The following is a 9,589-nucleotide window of genomic DNA, read 5'->3' on the forward strand; positions in this document are numbered from 1 at the left end:
ATTTTAGAAAGAAAGGGTCCAGATTGTCTAGCCCAGCTGATTTGTAGGGATCCAGATTTTGCAGCTCTTTCAGAACATCAGCTGTCTGGGTGCCAAGAATGCCAAGAATACAAGCAGCACTACAACCCAGGTCCATGTTTTTAATTCCACCTTTTTTGCTTTAGACCAGCTGGGTGTATTGTATTTTGCCAACCACTGACACTAGTTAACATGTTTTGAGCCCCACATTTTCTGCAAAACATAAAATTAAAATACAATACGTTTTTGGGGGGCTTGCCTGTTTTGGATGTTTTTTTGGCATTAATACGTGTCACATATCATTTTGCAAACAATGTAAAATTGTGTATATATATCATTGAGGTAATAAAGCCGTGTACAAACATGGTCTCTTTTTGTTTTCTTGAGTAAGGGAGCTTGAAAATGCAGGTGTTTCGGCCTAGCTCAGTGCTTTCTGTGGTGGTGCAAGCCAGCAGAAAATATGGAGCTTTGCGCCGTGATTGGCTTAGTGTTCTGTCACTCATGGGGACACTACGTCACCACCAAGTCTAAGGGTAGACTTAGAACATTCTAGCCCCTTGGGTGCTGCCATAGAGTTACATCAAAAGTGCCCATCCAAGAAGGCTGAAGGTCATTGGCCACACATAAAATTACGTCAAATCACGTTATATCTACAGTAGCTTTGATTGGACATCATACTTTCAACATCATCGTACTTTCAATATCTTAACTAGCAGTCATCATCATGAATCAAGTCAACAATCTACTGGCAAATCCTTTTTAATCCTTGTCATATGAAGAGAAATAATGAAGAGGCATTATAGATCAAATGTATTGGTGCTCATCGGCAATTGGACATAAACATTACACAACAAGTTGGAAATCGCAAATTCAACAAAAAGTGGTTTGGAAGGAATCAGTGGCTAACTGTGAGTTCAAGACAACTGGGAACTCTGGAAAAAATAGCTACGACTGGGAAAATAAGTTTTGAACTTTCATCCAACTCTGGATTGTAAATGGGGAACTGGCCTCTGTCTAGAGCTACGACCTGAAGATCCCTGACGTCATCATGATTCAACTTTTTTTTTCTCAGAGTTCCCAGTTGTCTTGAATGCACCATAAATCCAGAAAATGCCAGACTTCGATGACAAAGTTTGATGACAAAATTTGCCCACGAAAGACAGCAGTGCCACCTCCTTGTTCAAGTGAGCACAGCAGAATGAGGTGAGTCCAAAAATGTCTTGTATGCTGCTCCATAAATGTAAAGTGCCAGGGAATTATGTATACTGTAGCCAAGAAAGTAATACTAAGTTTATGTTGTGCAGTAAGCTCTTAGTAGCCCATGTGCCTCATCCTAATAATTTGGTCTATTTTCACCTCTTAATTTCGCCTACTGTTCTGACTTGGTGGTGCACATGTAGCCTATAACCTGTTTTTGAGAAATGTAGTCATTGAATATTGTAAGAGATTTCATTGTCTGCTTATTTGCCCCCTTTATTTATCCTACAGTTCTGACTTGGTGTACAGGGAGAACACTGTAAGAACAGCCCATGTCTGAAATCTGTCACTGTACATTTCAAAAGTGCTGAACAAATAGTTATATTGTCTATGGCCGTCCTAGTTCGCTCATTAATGTCTTAATCGAAATTACGGATTGTCTCTTATCTGCTTGTCGTCCCCTTATGCCATAGTTTGTACATCTCAATTGTCAGTAGAAACCCCATTTGTTTAAGCGAGTCAGCCATATCAGCTATGTTTTTTTAAAGGCAGTAAATGAACTGTTTCGCTGGCAGACAAGGCTCCGCTGATAGCCAGGTGTAGCAGTGGTAAGGTGTTGGGACTCTGCTGTTGCGACAGCTTTATGTAGGCCCTAACAGTTTGTGGGCAGCTTTTGTCACCGTTATAGTGCAATTAATGTAATGTATTGTTCAGTGTTGTGTTGTGGCTTTGCTGGCATGCAAAGCCACTACACAATCGCCACTGCTCCTCAAAAAGCACAAGAAAGAGGATTTGACACCCACCATCTCAGATTGTTCTGAAATCATTTCTGTAGTTTAGAAACAGACAAGATTAGCATTCCTGAAATATTATTTTGTTGAATTTGATCTCTGAGAAATTAAGCTATTTGAACCCAAATTAGCCATTTTAATTTTATAGGATTTGTATAATGTTCAAAAAATATAGTACCTCTGATTTGGACCCTATTTCTTCCTAACAATGAGTAAGACATAAGGAATCCAATAAAATGGTCAAAAGCCACCCACGAACCCCCCACACCCCATGCCAAAACCCAACAACCAGTATACAGTATCAGTTCTCTATGTTTGACAAGGAGTATAAAGATGCGGTTTGGAGTATTGCTTCTTCAACCTTTGTAATGTATTTCGTGTTAATTTGGTGATGGTTTTCCCACCGTTTAGAGAAATTAGCAACTGAAGTTGCCTGCATTATTTACCATAAATTAGTGTGAAAATACCAGGTTTTGCCCACTAAATGCTGCTGTTCCTGCTACTGGCACCACATTATTTTATCAATTTTTCTGGTCTCTTGTTTTTAAATGGATCACAACATTTTCTTTCTTTGGGTAGAAACCAATAGCTTTTGCTCATGATGAAAATAAATTGTGTGTTCAATTGTGTCGTCAAGCCAGTCCTCCATGAAAAATTCAGTTTGTCCTTCTCTTAGCAACCTAAGGCTTCAACCCAACTCTCCTTGAATAGTATGGTGGATGAATCAGAATTAGTTGGGTAACATAGATAATTGAGATGTCTTATCTGCATAATATGCTGATGTGATATACTTGTTATTAGAATGTATCCCTTTGGACTTTAGTGTTGGCAGTTGCACTTTTCCCTCAGCTGGGGCTCAGTCACTTGGGGCCCAGAGAGGGGAGAGGTCAGGCTTGTCTTTTACATGTCTCTGGTGCTATGCAGAATATCCGAAAGGGAAGAGGACAGGATGGAACATTGTCTTCATATGTGAATGTGTCTTTACCTATTCTTAAATCTTGTGAAGGGATGGCGTGATTAATGGGGAACCAATTACTTGTCTCCACAATGTCTGTGCGCAAGTCACTCCCTTCTTTAGCATTGGGGGAGGTGTATGGCAGTGTCTGGAACCATTGTATGTCCTCTCTGATGTTGCACTTATCCTGGGATAGTGTATGACATAGAGGCTCACTCCCCTCAGTGAGCTTGTCCAGGAGAGGGGTCAAGAAGGGGTTTTACTTGAGATGGGAGTATCTAGAGTTGACAATTGATTTATGCCATGGATGAGTTGGTGTTTTTGTGCTATGAAGTACCAGGAACGAGATTAGAACCTCATCTCAGGGACCAAACTGAATGATAATTTATAGCGAATGCTATCTGGCTACAGGATACTCCTTTCTCATTATAAAATCTTAACCATATGACCATCTGTGGTTCGTCATGTAGGTTGAGAGGGGTGTATCTTGGCTATAAAAGATCTTTGTACTTTTGTGTTGTCACTATCAACGGTTCATTAGAAATGGCGAATCGTTGAAAGTCAGTGCTATCTTATTATTAAAGATGTAGTTTAAGTATAACTCTGACTGGTGTGTGAAGTTTGTAACTCTCCTCATGCAGAAATTAGCCACCACAATAGTCCAACAACAATAATGGCTGGAATGGAGTCAATGGAATGGCATCACCAATAGAAGCATAGCCAAGAGCTGCCCAGTGACACGAGCCTACCAGACGAGCTAAATTACTTCGATGCTCGCTTCGAGGCAAGTAACACTAAAACATGCATGAGAGCATCAGCTGTTCCGGACGACTGTGTGATCACGCTCGCCGCAGCCGATGTGAGTAAGACCTTTAAACAGGTAAACATTCACAAGGCAGCAGGGCCAGATGGATTACCAGGACATGTACTCCGAGCATGCGCTCAACTGGCAAGTGTCTTCACTGACATTTTCAACCTCTCCCTATCTGAGTCTGTAATACCAACATGTTTCAAGCAGACCACCATAGTCCCTGTGGCCAAGAACACTAAGGTAACCTGCCTAAATGACTACCGACCCGTAGCACTCACGTCTGTAGCCATGAAGTGCTTTGAAAGGCTGGTCATGGCTCACATCAACACCATTATCCCAGAAACCCTAGACCCACTCCAATTTGCATACCGCCCTAACAGATCCACAGATGTTGCAATTTCTCTTGCACTCCACACTGTCCTTTGCCACCTGGACAAAGGAACACCTATATGAGAATGCTATTCATTGACTACAGCTCAGCGTTCAACACCATAGTCCCCTCATAGCTCATCACTTAGCTAAGGACCCTGGGACTAAACACCTCCTTCTGCAACTGGATCCTGGACTTCCTAATGGGCCGCCCCCAGGTGGTAAGGGTAGGTAACAAAACAGACGCCACGCTTATCCTCAACACGGGGGCCCCTCAGGGTTGCGTGCTCAGTCCCCTCCTGTACTCCCTGTTCAACCACGACTGCATGGCCAGGCACGACTCCAACACCATCATTACGTTTGCCGATGACACAACAGTGGTAGGTCTGATCACCGACAACGACGAGACAGCCTATAGGGAGGAGGTCAGAGACCTGGCCGAGTGGTGCCAGGACAACAACCTCTCCCTCAACGTGATCAAAACAAAGGCTTGTGAACTACAGGAAAAGGAGGACCGAGCACACCCCCATTCTCATCAACTGGGCTGTAGTGGAGCAGATTGAGAGCTTCAAGTTCCTTGGTGTCCACATTACCAACAAACTAACATGGTCCAAGCACACCAAGAAAGTAATGAAGAGGGCATTTGGCATGGGTCCTCAGATCCGCAAAAGGTTCTACAGCTGCACCATCGAGAGCATCCTTACTGGCTGCATCACTGCCTGGTATGGCAACTGCTCGGCCTCCGACTACAAGGCACTACAGAGGGTAGTGCGTACAGCCCAGTACATCACTGGGGCCAAGCGTCATGCCATCCAATACCTCTATACCAGGTGGTGTCAGAGGAAGGCCCTAAAAATTGTCAGACTCCAGCCATCCTAGTCAGGGAGTGTTCTCTCTGCTACCGCACGGCAAGTGGTACCGGAGCATTCACCTGGTCAGTCTGTCATGGAAAGAGTAGGTATTCCTAATGTCTTGTACACTCAGTGTATATCCATAAAATCATCTGTCTCTTTGTACCTTGGAGAGATCTCAAACAGGACCAATACCACCACACTACAGGGGGAAAGTTTTGCCCAACATATAAAATAAAAAAAATCTCCATTACCCCTCTCTCCTGTACTTTCTCTCTTTCTCCCTAACCTCTCTGTATTTATTTCTTCCTAACCCCTCTCTCTTTCTTCCTAACCCCTTTCTCTTAGCTCTTGGGAATGTAGACAAAGCTGACATCTAAATTGTGCAGGATGTTACTTTTCCAGTATGGGCAAACATGGTATTTTTAATCTCTCTACAGACTGCCTTGGCTCTATTAGCTCGAGTTAAATCTGACATTGCAGGGAGCATCACAGTAAGTAGCCTACATCAACTTTTTCATATGGTTAAAGTGCAAACGGGTAAACTTGGAACCATAAAGAAACAAACAACTTTATTACTGAACTATCCCTGTTTTAGAAAATCAAGGTGGTTTATGACAGCAACCCAGCAGGTTCAAGACCCGCCAACAAATCCTGGAGGTAGAGAATGAGCTGTATGGAGCAGGCTGGCCCAAAGTGGGAGCCACCCTGGCACTAATGTGGCTGATGAGGTCAGACAAATGTTTTATTTTTGGAGCTTGAGTCTGTAAAGCTTTAGGATGCTGTTATAATGCATTATAAGACTTGTCATGAGCATACAAACCTCTTATAACATCTCGTTAGCATCTAATAAGAGCTTGATTAAGTACCAGACATTTCAATTCAGTTAATTTCAATAGAGGAATATTTATATAGTCCTTATTATAAGACATTATAAAGCCTCATACCTGCTTTTAACAGGTAATAAACCAATCTACCGGAAGGCTTTAAGTGTTACCGTTGAGTCTGTCTACAGCTGTACCCGCTGTCTGATATGTGATTTGTATTTTTTCTCGTTCTTTATTGACCAGGGGTCTCTGGTTTATCCAGGTCCTGCTGCAGAGTCTGGTGGATGGGGAGAAGGGACGACAACAACCCCAACCTCATCCGGATCAATTGCACCAAAGCTTGTGAGCTGGCCCTGAAGAAGTACCATGTGTGGCTAGTGCAAAAGCTCTTCAAGGTAAGCGCCTCACCATAGCATGATTGCTTTAGGTTACGGCTTTAATTACACTGCGTCTCCATTGACAGTTTATCACATTATCCGAAACTGTTATAGTTTAGCCAATTTGAAATCACTTGGTAATTAGCTGTGCTAGTGGTGGCCATCATTCAAGTGATCTCACCGTCTCTTAATCAAACAAAGTTGACTGTTAGTGTAACGGCAGCCTTCCCTCTCTTCACTAGAAGAGGAGATGTAGCAGGGATCGGACCAAGACGCAGCGTAGCTCGTGTTCAACATGATTTTAATATTAAACGAAACTGTGAACACTTACAACAATTACAAAATAACAAATGTGGCTTTCCGATACAGCCCTATCTGGTGCAGAGAAAACACAGAGACAGGAAACAACCACCCACAAAATCCCAACACAAAACAAGCCACCTATATATGATTCTCAATCAGGGACAACGATTGACAGCTGCCTCTGATTGAGAACCATATTAGGCCGAACACAGAAACAGACAAACTAGACACACAACATAGAATGCCCACCCAGCTCACGTCCTGACCAACAATAAAACAAGCACAACACACAAGAACTATGGTCAGAACGTGACAGTTAGATCTATGACAAGTCTGCTTTTTTGAACTGACTTTACTTGAATGTCTTCCACTGTAGGGAGCTGTGTTCGCAGCCCCCTACAAGGCAGATTTCCTGAGGGCACTGTCCAAGAGGTCAAGGAAAATGACTGCCGGGACAAAATACGACTATTTCTAGTGAACTTCACTGCCTTAATGATGCCATCTATGAGATGTACACCAAGATGAATGCCAAGATCTAATTCCATTGGTACATCAACGTGATTGTATTTTATAAAAGATGCCTTATTATTGATGTAATCATACAAATGTCATCTCACCTAATCATCATTTAGGAAGTCAAAACCAAATCTCTTGCGGAAACAGTCATATCACAGGAGACTAATATTTGTATAGTCAAAGCAGCGGCAAGAGTAAACTGTCAAGTCGGGATGATTTGTTTTAAAAGATTGCAAAGTTTCAAGCTTCAAATAAGTGAGTCTTTTAAAGTGTTCTAAAAAATGTGTTGGAAAGGAAATGTTTTATAACCTTTACATATTAAGTGACATTGAAATCAATCCACCAAATGGTGACATTTCATTTTAGGCTGTTTCATAAATATGATTGATTGTGAATTACATTGTGATGCAGTGTTCATTATGAAAAATAAACCAGATTTATTTTGTGTAATTATAGTGGCTGAATCAAGCCATGCGAGTATAGAGATATGCCACTCTAATATTGTTAACCTAACTGTGCCTTCTGCCATTGATACAGGGGAGAGGGTGAACTCTCACTAGCTTTGTCTTTGTCCAACAGTGCAACTTTACAGGATGCCTGCCTCTTGAGTTGACCACACCCCTGTGGTTTATTGTAGAGGGTTTATCTTGAGAACCATAATGGAGCATGTGTCTTTCCTTGGTATTTCTCACTTTTACTTCGGATTGACTTTCTAATACTGATTCGGGTGCCTCCAGATGTCCTTTCCTTGCCCTATAGGAATTCCTATTTGTTTGGTGGCCTGTATGTCAAAACATGTAATAAACACTATGGAATTATAGTAAATTTCAAGCAACAATTAAATGCACTGAAAATGGATTGTTTGTCAGTGATTCCTTTCCATTTTCTGGTTATGAATTTGTAGGTATCACTTGATAGTCATGAGAAATGTGTATGAAAAGGATTCAAATGCAGTGCATAAATTATGCACGATATTATACATTATTTTAATCTTATATTGCAAATGAATATTTTTACAAAAAATTACCAGTTTGTAATTTTATATTGAATTGTGTCAGCAGAGGGAGCACCCCCCCTATCCACATCGAAAGGACAGCAGTGGAGAAGATGGAAAGTTTTAAGTTCCTGGGCATACACATCACAGACAAACTGAAATGGTCCACCCACACAGACAGTTAGGTGAAGAAGGTGCAACAGCGCCTCTTCAACCTCAGGAGGCTGAAGAAATTTGGCCTGTCACCCAAAACGCTGACAAACTTTACAGATGCACAATCGAGAGTGTCCTGTCAGGCTGTATCACAGCCTGGTACGGAAACTGCACCGACCTCAACCGCAAGGCTCTCCAGAGGGTGGTGCGGTCTACACAACTCATCACCGGGGGCAAACTACCTGCCCTCCATGACACCTACAGCACTCGATGTCACAGGAAGGCCAAACAGATCCTCAAGGACAACAACCACCCGAGCCACTGCCTGTTCACCCCGCTATCATCCAGAAGGTGAGGTCAGTACAGGTGCATCAAAGCTGGGACCGGGAGATTGAAAAACAGCTTCTATCTCAAGGCCATCAGACTGTTAAATAGCCATCACTAACTCAGAGAGGCTGCTGCCTACACTGAGACCCAATCACTGGACACTTTAATAAATGGATCACTAGTAACTTTAAATAATGCCACTTTAATAATGTTTACATATCTTGCATTACTCATGTCACATGTATATACTGTATTTTATACCATCTACTGCACCTTGCCTATGCCGCTCGGCCATCGCTTATCCATATACTTATATGTACATATTCTCATTCACCCCTTTAGATTTGCGTGTATTAGGTAGTTGTTAGGGAATTTTTAGATTACTTGTTAGATTTGTGTGTATTAGGTAGTTTTTGGGGAATTGTTAGATTACTTGTTAGATATTACTGCACTGTTGGAACTAGAAGCACAAGCATTTTGCTACACTCGCATTACCATCTGCTAACCATGTGTATGTGACCAATAAAATTTGATTTTGTTATTAATAATGTGTGCCCATATCAACTTTAATAACATGTTTTGTACATACTTTGTGAAATTCACTGGTGCCTGCTCAAAAACACAAGAGATTTTAGGAATTGTTGTAGGCTACACGTCTCTGGAACAACGCAGGTCAAATTCTCTTATTATCCACTTGGTGGTGCTACTGTGTTACTTTTTGGTGGTAGTCAGGATGATTTATTGCTGTATCTGTATCGGCATGTGATTAGCCAATTCATTGAATTTAGAGTAACAATAACATTAAGAAGTAAAACAAAGTGGAGTCCTCTTGTGGGACTGACTGAGGCATTCCAGCTATTTTTATACTTTTCCTGCTGAAAACAATATCATAAGTATAAATACACTAATTTACACACAAAATGTTTTGATCATAATTGTGTTTTTTAGACGTCAAGCAGTAGGCCATTCAAGGAGTTGCTGGTCTGATGTGATGTCATTGGTCTCCCCCTTGCTGTTTAGGTCGTTGTTCTCTTCAGCATTGCTTGCAGAAACAATAAAGGAGCAACAGAGGAGAACAAAGAAAAGCGCCCCCCGGTCAC

The 9,589-nt window shown here is 41.7% G+C and overlaps 1 pseudogene; it reads left to right on the top strand.

Moving 5' to 3' along the window:
* Window positions 1-5,400: 5,400 nt before the first annotated feature.
* Window positions 5,401-7,038, top strand: LOC139575244 (glycolipid transfer protein-like; annotated as a pseudogene).
* The last annotated feature ends 2,551 nt before the right edge of the window (window positions 7,039-9,589 follow it).

Source organism: Salvelinus alpinus, chromosome 5, assembly GCF_045679555.1.
Source record: "Salvelinus alpinus chromosome 5, SLU_Salpinus.1, whole genome shotgun sequence".
Taxonomy (NCBI): Eukaryota; Metazoa; Chordata; class Actinopteri; order Salmoniformes; family Salmonidae; genus Salvelinus; species Salvelinus alpinus.